A 12085-nucleotide genomic window follows, 5' to 3' on the forward strand; every position below is an offset into this window, starting at 1 on the left:
CTAGTACACCACGGAAACAATTAACTAGTTATACCTTTCTTTGTATCTTAAAGACCTCTTGATCTTCTGCTGTATTCCTCTCCTCCTCTTGGACATCGTGTGGGCGACAATCTTCCAAGACAACACAACCCGAACCACTTCTTTGCCTTCAAGACTTTCAGCGACCAAGGGATGCTAGAATAGGATGCCTCCTTCTCTTCTTCATCTTCTCCAAGCAACCGGCCACCAAGTCCTTCTTCTCTTCTTCTTCTTCTCCTTCAAGCCATGACCACAAAGGTGAGATGGGCACCGACCCTAGAGGGAAGAAAGGGAGGAAGAAGAGGGTATATGCCGCTAGCCCTAGGGAAGGAGAAAATCGAGAGGAAGGGGCTGACCACACACAAGAATAGAAGAGAGTCTTAGGTTGTGTTGTTCCATAAGACACCATCTACCTCTCTTTTATAATCCTTAGTGAATGCAAAAAAGGAATGATTTAAAATTAAAACCTTCCTTTTAGTTGTGGTCCACCCTTATTTGGGCAATCAATTATAGAAAAATTTTAAATTAAAATCTCTCTTTTAAACCATTATGGATGGCTACAAAAAAGGAAAGATTTTAAAATTAAAATATCTCTTTTCAATCCCTTTATGGATGGCTATAAAAGGAAAGTTTTAAAAATTAAAATCTCTCTTTTAAATCCCTCGGAGGATGGCTATAAAAGGAAAGAATTTTACAATTAAAATCTCTCTTTCAAATCCCTTGGAGGATGACTATAAAAGGAAATATTTTAAAAAATTAAAACACCCTTTTGATTCCATTGTGGTCATCCCCTTGCTTCAGCACCAAGCAAGGCTTGGCAAGCCACCTCTTGCGCTCCAAGAAAAGCTTGGCTGGCCCTTGCTTGGGAACCAAGCAAGGATGTGGCCGACCCATTACTTGGGTAAGAAGTAGACTTGGTTGGATACGAGGCTTTATACATAGAGGCTATAATAGGGGCCTAGAGGAGGAATTGGCTTTGGTCTACTGATAAGCTTGAGCTTCCTGTGTTCGACCAAAACACCCAACTCAAGTTCATCAATAATAACTCATATGACTAAAGAGTTATTATTGAACTACCACACCAATCCCATATTACATTATGGGATTCTTCTTATCATGAGTGCATTAATCTCCCTGTGTTTAAGATATCGAATGTCCATTAATTAAATGAGTTACTGACAACTCACTTAATTAACATCTAGCTCCAAGAGTAGTGCCACTCAACTTTATTGTCATGTCAGACTAAGTCCATGTGCAGTGTTTACATGATAATCCTTATGAGCTCCTCAAGGGGGCATCATCAACCTAGATAACTAGAACACAGTTTCCTTATATAATCAAGAATACACCATATAAATAATATTATTTCCCAACTTATCGGGCCTATTGATTTAACGAATAAATCTCACCCATTGATAAATTAAAGAAATAAATATTAAGTATACGTGTTTATAATTATATCATGATTAAGAGTATGGAAATCCATAATAACAGAGGTTTTGTTCTTTTATGCAGTCAGTATAAAAGGAACAACCTCAAATGGTCCTGCTCAATACACACATAGTGTACTAGTGTAATTCTATAGTCAATATAAACTAATACCAAATTACACTACAACCATTCCAATGGTTTGTCTCAATACATCTTGGTTGTGAGCTACTATTTGTAATTCATAAGGAACTGATAACATGATCTTCTGTGTGACACCACACACCATGTTATCTACAATATAAATTAAATGGACAACTACATTTAACTAAATGCAGACATTTGACCAATGTGATTCTCATTTCAAAACAAATATTTATACAAAAGCTAGGCTTTTAGTATACATTCTAACAATCACGTGGCTCATCTTGATCAAGGTCCTGCGTAATTTAATGTATCAAATTATATACATATACTACGATGTATGAATCGTGTACCAAAAGAAATAGTTATCCTTAACGCATTAGCTAACCCTAGTTAATGCCCCCTTCTATTGATTAATTTTAAACCATTTCTCCTTTCATAATTTCTTAAAATGGAATAACCCCAATATTCCATAATCAATTAGATTAGGCTCGAACATGATTCACCTTTAAATTTTCACTCACACCCATAATTTTCATTCCAACTCTAAATCTAATTTTCAATAGGGAAATCTAGTATCAATATGGGTTAAATAAATACATCCACTCACTACTAATAAATCTAAGCAAGAACACAACCCTACACCCCATAGAAAAACATAATTTAGCAATCTACTACTAGAAATAACAGAGATACCTCACTGGAAAATCACTTACCTTGAGGTATAGCAGTAAATCAAAAGCTCACTGCCCTACAAGCCTCTGGCCGACAGCTACCAAAGAGCATCCACTCATCAATCCTTCCAAGAATCAGTCCAGAACCAATTGTACAACAATAAATTGCTAAAACCCTAACAATCAGAACATCACACACCTCAAATGATCCCCAATTCTTTAACCGGTAGTGGCTGTTCTCAGTGATCAAGTGACTCCAAGCTAGTGATCAATCACACCTTGAAGACGAGAGGAGAAGAAAAAGTATGGTTGGACCCCTAGAGATAGTGCCTCTTTTCCTCTGTCGGCAGCTCTCGTGCAGGGGAAGAAGAAGCAGCTGTTGATTGCGGTGATTGGTGACTCACTGTGTCAAGGTTATGCCTCATCTTGGATAGGCGATTAGTGACGGGCGTCGATCAGCGACATCGAGTGATTAGGGCTCACAAGAGTGAGCGGCTGGGGCAAGAGCACGAGCACAAAATGAAGGCTTCTGACGAGCACTTGGTGTTCGTGGCTAGAAGAGGGACGATGATGCAACGGCGATTCGGTGGTGGTGACGGGATCGAGAGAGGGGCGACGGTCGGTGATCTACCGAGGGAAAAATCAATGAAAAGAGAAAGGGAGGAGGAAGCTTCGGCGAGATCAGGGAAATAAGGAAAGAATCGGGAAGAAGAAAAAGAAAGGGAACGGATAGTGTGGGTTGGAGGGGAGGAAGAGGGCGGAGAAGTTATACTTAAATTTAAACTTATGCTTACTTTAATTAAACCCTAAATTAACTTCTCAATCAACTCCCTCTAATGGTTATTCCAAACAGGCTTTCTCCAATCACAATAACTCTACCCCTTAAATAATATCATACAAGCTCCAATTAAATCCCAAAAATTTTCTAAAAATTTTGAAAAAAATCCAATAAGGCTATTTCTCAAATAACCTTATTATTTAATTTGCGATATCTTACAGACCGGATGTCTGGCATGAAGCCTAGCTAGGTCGACGGGTGATGTGCGTAGATGATGTGCGTAGAATATATGATCATTTATGCATGCTTTGACGCACATCTACTTGCATTAATTAGCTTAATCTATGTTTATTGTACCCTATTTCATTATAATGTCATACTTCCATTATATTTTATTTGGAGATCTACTCTTTGCTTGTTTTGATTGATAGGACGCCATTTGGAGCAAAAATGGAGCAAAAATGCACACAGGAGCTTGGGTCGTGCCATTATCATGCCTTGGCCGTGCCGAATGACACGGTCATTCCAGCACCCGATGTAAAGAAAGCCACGACCGTGTGCCCCCACATGGTCATGCCATTATCCCCGTGGCCAAGCAACACACGGTCGTGTTAGAACTTTCGAGCCGCAAAAACCGCTTTTTGCGTTGCGGAAACCCCGAAGCTCGCCACAGATCCGTGCGAAGATAAATAAAAATTCATGTACATGTTTGTCTACACTAGATCTACCTTAGATTTACATGAAAAGAAGTGTTATCCTTGTAGTTAAGCCCTTCGCTTATCCCGCTCGTCTAAATGTTTACCGGATCTCGTAGAGTGTCAAGTGTACACTCCTGTACACGTATCCACACGGACAAAAGGTGGAGAGAACCACTTAGAGTGTGCTAGCACCCTTGAGTGGTTTCGGCAATGGAGGAGAGGGAGAATAGAGAAGCGAGGAAGAAGAAGAAGGGAGAATCAATGAGCACACAATTGCACTTACACCTTCATCAAATGTGGTCGGCCACTTATTGGGATTTTAAACCTCCATGTAATACCAAGAGTCATGGCTCTTGGTCTTCCTCATGAGGTGGCATTCAATGATGTGACCTTGATGATGTGGAACATCATCATTGGCCGGCCCATGCCAAGTCACAATGAGTTGGCATTTGGTCAAGTCAAACTTGACCCTTCATCTTCCCTCTCAAGTCAAGTCAAACTTGACCTCTTATCTCCCATGGTTGATCAAATCTAACCATTTATTCAAATCAATTTAATTTAATGAATCTCTATTCATTGGTTTAAATTGACTCAATGAATCATAATCTAAATTAGACTCATTGGACACATGAATCAAATTGAGTCCAACTCAATTAATCTAATTTGGATTACTCTTAATCCAATTTGGTTCATCATATGAACCTAATCCTCTTGGTTCATCATATGAACCTAATCTCTATCTAACTGGCCTTTGTGTGTGACCCTATAGGTTCTTGTAACATTGATAATGCTTCTAAACTCATTTAGAAAATAAGTAATGAGCGGTATCTAACAACACATCATTACTACACAAGTTACAAGAATGTTGAGATCCAACATCATCTTTGTGACTACTAATTGTGACTCTCACAATATATGACAATGCCCTTCTATCCTTGATATCTAGATTGATCAATTGAGGCATAGACCGTGTCATCCTCTAATCAATCTATGTCTTGAACTCCAAGTAGACTCACTCTAATCAAATGAGCTCAATATCTCATATTGACTCATTTGGGCATGACCATGCACTTAGTGGTCTCACTCTATCAAGAATCATGATATCACTCCTGTCATATTGGAGGAATAGATCCCATCTACATCACTCACATCCCTCCGCATAATTTGTTACATAACCAGTAATCACCTTTATAGTCCACCCATTTACGGGTGACGTTTGACGAAGCCAAAGTATTCAACTCCCTATGTAGGGAACCATGGTGACTTCAGGTCCAAGGACTGATAGTCATACAAATAGTCACATGAGAAAGTATATGACACTCATATAACGATCCATGATACTTTCTCATGGCGGGTCATTCAGTATACATTCTCCAATGCATAACCATGTGTCAACTTGATATCTAATATCCTTGACTTGTGAGATCAAGTCATCGAGTTGACCTACATGCAAGTCTCATCACATTAACATTGTCCTTGAATGTTAATAAATTTATTAAGAATGATTAAGAGTAGTGTTCTCTATATCATCTCACTATCAATTCAACCAATCGATTGATATAGATAAGATCCTTCTACTCAAGGACGCTATTATACTTAGTTATTTGGTACCAATACAAGTATAATAACCATAAAGAAATGCCTTTATATATAGGAATATGATACATCGAGTCTATACAACAATCATCACATGATTGTCTCTAGGTCTCTTACTAACAGGTCATGCCAAATGGCAGGTCGTGCCAACGATCCAGAGGAGAGAAGGGTCATGACCGTGTGATTCCACACGGTCGTGTGACCTCGGCTGAGAAGAAAAAGGTCACGGCCGTGTGAGTTCCACACGGCCATGTGACTCAACCTGAGAAGAAGCCATGTGAGGCCGTGTGGATTCCACACGGCCGTGTGACGAAGAACACGGGCCTTGCCACGCCAAAACAGGGCTGTGCTGAATTCTGGACAGATTGCAAACCATTCGTAATTTGATCATAACTTTGCGCTCCTTTGGGGTTTCGGGATGTTCTTTATACCGAAACGTAGCTGACTTCAAGATCTACAACTTTTATTCAGATCCAATAGAGAGAAAGCATTGTTTACCCATTCTAAATGGCACGATTGTGCCTCCAAACCGCGAGTTCAACTGGACCTCCGCCTAGACCACAGACCAAACTTCGAACCGTCATAACTTTCGGTTCGGTTGGAGACAGGGCTCGATCAAAGTATTAAATTGAAGATAATTTCATAATGTACAACTTTGGTTCAGGGTAATTTACAAGAAAACCTGGTTTAATTGGTGAAAACCTTGGTTTACTGGACCTCTATAATCCTGGTTTTCCTGGGCAGCTTGGAGGAGGTATAAAAGGGTCAAGCACCCTATTCTTGGATCATCTTGGGTTTTGGATTTCGCCCCTATCCTTAGGAAAGGGTTCTCCCCTTCGGGGGAAATCCTAGAGCTTCATCTACTACCATCTCTCGACGTTCTGTCCATCTCCAGAGCAAGGAGGCATCACCAAGACATCAGGAACCTTGGCAAGCATCTCTTCTTCCCCTTCTTCTCACATCAAGGGTTGTAAGTGTGCTTTACTTTATGTTTGGGAGTTGTTCCTCTTTCGCAATAGAGTAGATCTCATTTTCTATGGATGTAGGGAGTAGTTTTGGATAGGGTTTGATGTAAGACTCATGTTTGTGCCTTTACTCGTTGGATGATTTCTCTTGCTTCGTTTCTATTTGATATGCATGAGACTTGTTGCCTTGTCATGTTAATTGATTGTGTAGGAATTGCTAATTGTGTAAAGAGATGATCTTAGATCGTACACCCGAGGGGCCCTAGTGACAGGGGTAACCCATTCACGGACATCTAGGATATTCCATTGAAAGGAGAGGTAACTTCTCCACAAGGAAGTAAGAGACCAAACCAAACCCCTATCTCTATCCCTAATGATACCGATTAGATTTGTATTCTTGTGATCTATTGAGGCACCCTAGTGGCAAGGGTTAACCGTAATAGGATTTCACCAGGATCTTCTCTGATTAGTACTTAAGGATAGTAGCTTTAACTTCCGGCGAAAGTATGTTGATTGACAATGAGTAAAAGATAGAACATGATGCATCAGGTTCCACCACAACAAAACCGAAATCCTAGAATCCACTTCCCAAAGCTCAATTCCCTCCAAGATAGATTCTCTCCTCCTTCTTTTTCTCTCTTCAATCACTTTTGTAAGTTTCCAAGCGCCAAAGCCGACTTTCGACTGTCTAGATAACTTACTTTGCGACATCTCTAGTGCTTAATCAACAGTCCCTATGGTTCGACAATCTTATATATTACTGATGACGAATCCGTGCACTTGCGGAATCGTAACAAGTTTTTGGCGCCATTGACGGAGACTGTTCGCATTAACATTAGTAGATTAGCAATTTATTTAACCTAGACTTTTGAATAGTTTTTGTTTTTCCATTTTATATTGCAATTTGTTTTCCATATACATAATTAAAAAAATACTACATTTTTTTTCTAGCAAGTTAAATTATGCATTTTGTTTCTTGTTTTTCATATAGCATTTTATTTCTTATCTTTAAGTCTTCATTGTGTTTTTACTATTGAATATCGATGAGCACTAACATGTCAAGCAGGTCCTTAAGAGATTTCTCTGCACCCATTTTTGCAAGATTTTTATCTCCCATTGTGCAGCCTCATATTGAAGCAGAAAATTTCCAACTAGACCCAGAGTTAATTTTCATGATACAAGGTCACAAATTTGGAGGAGAAGTATCAAAAAGTCCTTATCTGCACCTTGAGACGTTTCTAGAGCTTTGTGATATGGTGAATTGTGAAGGAGTGTCAGCAGATGCAGTTCAATTGATAGCATTTCCTTTCAGTATCAAGGATAAAGCAAGGACTTGGTTATATTCCCTCCATCCTCAAAGTATCACAAGTTGGAAACAATTGGAGAAGCAATTTTTAGATCATTTTTTCCCTCCAAGTAGAACAATTTATATGAGGAATTGCATCATAAATTTTGCTCAGACATATGGAGAATCATTATTTGAAGCATGAGACAAATTCAAGAGTCTACAAAGACAGTGCCCTCATCATGGTTTGGAAAAACGGCTGACCCTTCACATATTCTATAGGGGAATTTCATTCTCAGATAAGTGTTTGTTAGATTCATCAGCTGGAGGTTCTTTTATGAACAAGAGTATAGACGAAGCACATACATTGATTGATCAAGTAGCATTGAACCTCCATGAATGGTCAAGCAAAATTTGGATGGAATCCCCCTTAGAAATTTAAGAAGTAGAAGCCATATATACAAGAGAGCCTGTCAAACAAAATGTAATTCAACCATCCAAGAGTTTTGAAATCCATAAGTCACAGAATGAGGAGTTCAAACATTTGGGGGGAAAGATTAATAGCATAGTTTCAAAATGGTTCAAGGAACACCTTCCTCCTACACAGACAAGATCTAGTGTAAATGATAATGATATTAAGTTGAGAAGTGGCAAGAATCATGAAGAACTTCTGAAGAAAGATTTTTTTAGAATTGAGGAGAAGAACAATAGAAGACCTCAAGAACTCAGTTCCATAACTCCAAGAAGTTTCCAAAGGCCACAAGTACCTTTTTCTCAACGGTTGATGACACCAACACTAGAAAAGTAAGTTGGACCTCCTCTGCAAGATCAAAGGGAATATGGGAAAAAGGAAGTACCTTTCCCAAGACCTTCACTAAGGGTTCCTTTTCCACAAAGGCTAGTGAGGGTCAATGAAAACGAAGACTTTGGCAAATTCTGTAACACTAATATGGTTGAGTGTAGATTCTGGATGTATATGAAGATAAGGACTCTTCAGATGAGGATTGTAATGATAATGCAGTGGATAACAAGTTTTTAGATTTACCTTCTAGGTTTACAGCGTGTTATGATGAAATTAAATTTTCAGACGATGAATGTGATGTGGTAGATCAACTTAAAACTGCAAATGAAGTTAGTGATCCTCCTATAGATGATTCTCTCACTGAGGATATTGGTGTTGGTTTATTTTTTGATACTTGTGTTGATGATGATATTATGAAAGGAAATGTAGGGAGCTGTGTTGTGGAAGCAACATCTCAAGTATCACCTCCTTACACAACCTTCTGAGATTATGAGAATTGCAAGGATTGAACATGTTGTGGACCAATGTGTAGGGACTTGTGCAATAGAGGCAAAGTCCCAAGAATCACCACCTTTACTTGCACCACCACCTGAGCTAGAGCTAGAGCCATCATTTAATTTAGAAGAGGTCGCATCCACATGTTTAGAACTTTTAGGTATCTCTCGGTAAAGTAAGGTTAGTATCTCTAGTGATCTTTTGGAAAATTTTATAGAGGTACCTATAATTGAATTTGTTGGATGTGATTCAATTTTTGATACATATTCAGTTTATACTAATACGGTTCTAGTTCCTTCTAATATAGCATGCTTGGGAGAGGTATGTTTTTCTTTTGGGTGTGCAAATTTTCATGAGGCCTATAATTGGAAGCTCGATCTGAACCATCTTCGAGCACCTGAAAGAACTTCAAAGAAGATGAAGATGGAGAGAGTTATACTTTACTCTATAGCTCCTTTGATGAAAGCTCTCCCCATAATAAGATCCTTTGGTATGAGGGTGTTGAAATATCTTACCCCTCCTAGAGTGAGATTTCGATGAATCTAATAAGGTGGTCGAGCTAATGACCTTAAACAAGAGCTTCTTGGGAGACAACCCAAGTTCATTTTCTTCATTTTCATTCATGCTTTTAGTTCTTTCTAGTTTCATTTCTTTATAATAAACATGTATCCTCTACTTAATTTTTGTTGTCTACTTTCTTTTATAGGATTCAAAGATTAGGAGGAGGGCAACTACATGGTGGAGAAGTTAATGACATGAGCATTTGACACGCATCATTTGGTAACTTCTCTTACTTTTTATCTCCTCCACATTATTTTTAGTTTTCATTGGGACAATGAAAAGTTTAAGTCTGGGGGGATGCATTAGATGCATTTGGTTTAGTTTAGTTTTTGCTTATTTCTTTTTGCTTAATAAAATTTTTGCAAGTTGCATCTTACATCACATTATAATTGTTTGTTCCTTATTGCAAAATACTAGTTTATTCTAGATTCCATGTGGTTTATTGGCTACTTATGGTGCAATTATGTTTAGTGATCTATCTTTTCTATCTATGATAGCATAAAGTGAGCAATGTTTTTACTACAAGAATTTAAGTATTGGCCTTATTTTAGGATCTCTATACACTATGCCTATTTTTGATGGTTGATAACTCTAAAATAGTCATGATTCATAGAATTGGACTAGTACTTGTGCTTCTATAGTGACCTCTCAACTACATTTTGGTTACTGAATAAACTCAGATCATGTAAGCTCATTTGGAAAAATCAATCCCAAAAATAAAAAATAAAAAAATAAAAAAATGAAGGTTTGTTTCAAGTTTGATACTTTACAAACATTCAAAGTAAAAAATAAGGGATAAAAAATAGTTGTCGTGAGTGGAAACTAGCAATTCACCCCTTTGAGACTGAATTTGGTTACTGGGGAAATGAATGCTATGTTTCTCTTGATACTGAGTATTCCTTTGAGACTTTGTTTAGACAATGCATAACATTTTTGTGGGGAACGAACCTTGCGTGTGGCAGGTAAGTGTCTATCGCCAGAAGCATAAGGAAAATAATTTTATGACGACTTGACTAGACTTAGGGATTTAAACTTGATAAATTTAGGCAACTTTCGCACTGAGCACGGAGGACTACTACTTAGGTCATACTCAAACTACTTTTGTATCTTGCTCACCAATGAAATCATCTGATAGGATTAGATTGATTTACTAGAGATTATGATGCACTATTTAACCACATAAATCTAGATTGCGGGTTTTGCTTGAAGACAAGCAAAGGTTTAAGTCTGGGGGTGTGATGTGCGTAGATTATATGATCATTTATGCATGCTTTGACGCATATCTACTTGCATTTCATTAGTATAATCTATGTTTATTGTATCCTATTTCATTATAATGTCATAATTCCATTATATTTTATTTCGAGATCTACTCTTTGCATGTTTTGATTGATAGGGCGCTATTTGGAGCGAAAATGGAGCAAAAACACACACAGGAGCTTGGGTCGTGCCATTATCATTCCTTGGTCGTGCCAGCACCCAATGCGAAGAAAGCCACGTCACATCAAGGGTTGTAAGTGTGCTTTACTTTATGTTTTGGAGTTGTTCCTCTCTTGCAATGGAGTAGATATCATTTTCTATGGATGTAGGGAGTAGTTTTGGATAGGGTTTGATGTAAGACTCATGTTTGTGCCTTTACTCGTTGGATGATTTCTCTTGCTTTGTTTCTATTTGATATGCATGAGACTTGTTGCCTTGTCATGTTAATTGATTGTATAGGAATTGCTAATTTTGTAAAGAGAGGATCTTAGATCGTACACCCGAGGGGCCCTAGTGGCAGGGGTAACCCGTTTATGGACGTCTAGGATATTCCCTTGAAAGGAGAGGCAACTTCTCCGCAAGGAAGAAAGAGACCAAACCAAACCCCTATCTCTATCCATAATGATACCGATTAGATTTGTATTCTTGTGATCTACCGAGGTGTTGGTTGGTCCTTGGAAGATCGTACTGGCTCCACTGTACAAAAATTTTGTACGAGTGTCGAACCTTTCCTAAACAACCTATTGTATTCTTTAGAAATGAAATTAGGAATCGCAAACGGAACTTAACATTATTGATTCCAAATCTAACTTATCTGCTCTTAATGATTTAGATTTGGATCGCAAACGATGCTTAATATTATTGATCCAAATTCACCTATGTTATAGATTCAATTAAATATTAATTTCCAAAATTAGCTTCCAAGTTACACATGGCGATGCACTAGGCCTTCTTGGATATGGGAGCAAACACCACTTCCTAGACAAAACCTTTTAAGGAAAGCTAATATTTAACTTCCTTATATAACTCTAGGTTTAACCAAAAGGAACAATCGAATCACAAATTCAAAACTCTAGAATCATATGCCTCTTATGTTTGGAATTCATACAAAGAAAAACATATCTAGCATGATGCGGAAAACAATTACTAGTTATGTCTCTTCTTTGTATGCTAATAACCTCGAGATCTTCTTCCGTATTCCTCGCCTCCTCTTGGACGTCGTGTGGGTGACGTTCCTCCAAGATGAACACCACGCAAAACTCCTCCTTCTTCTCTAGTATTCCGCCACCACCACCACCAAGGAACAAAAAAGAGCAAGGGGAAAGGGAAAGGGGAGAGGGACGGCCACAATAAAGAGTACCAACAAGAGAATAAGAATTGA

The 12085-nt window shown here is 38.3% G+C and overlaps 1 non-coding gene across 1 annotated transcript; it reads right to left on the reverse strand.

Annotated features, from left to right (window-relative positions):
• Nucleotides 1–7729: 7729 nt before the first annotated feature.
• Nucleotides 7730–7835, reverse strand: LOC122054365. Its single transcript, XR_006132687.1, has one exon. It is a non-coding gene; the product is annotated as a small nucleolar RNA R71 (small nucleolar RNA).
• Between the last annotated feature and the right edge of the window lie 4250 nt (nt 7836–12085).

This window comes from Zingiber officinale, chromosome 3A (genome assembly GCF_018446385.1).
Source record: "Zingiber officinale cultivar Zhangliang chromosome 3A, Zo_v1.1, whole genome shotgun sequence".
NCBI lineage: Eukaryota > Viridiplantae > Streptophyta > Magnoliopsida > Zingiberales > Zingiberaceae > Zingiber > Zingiber officinale.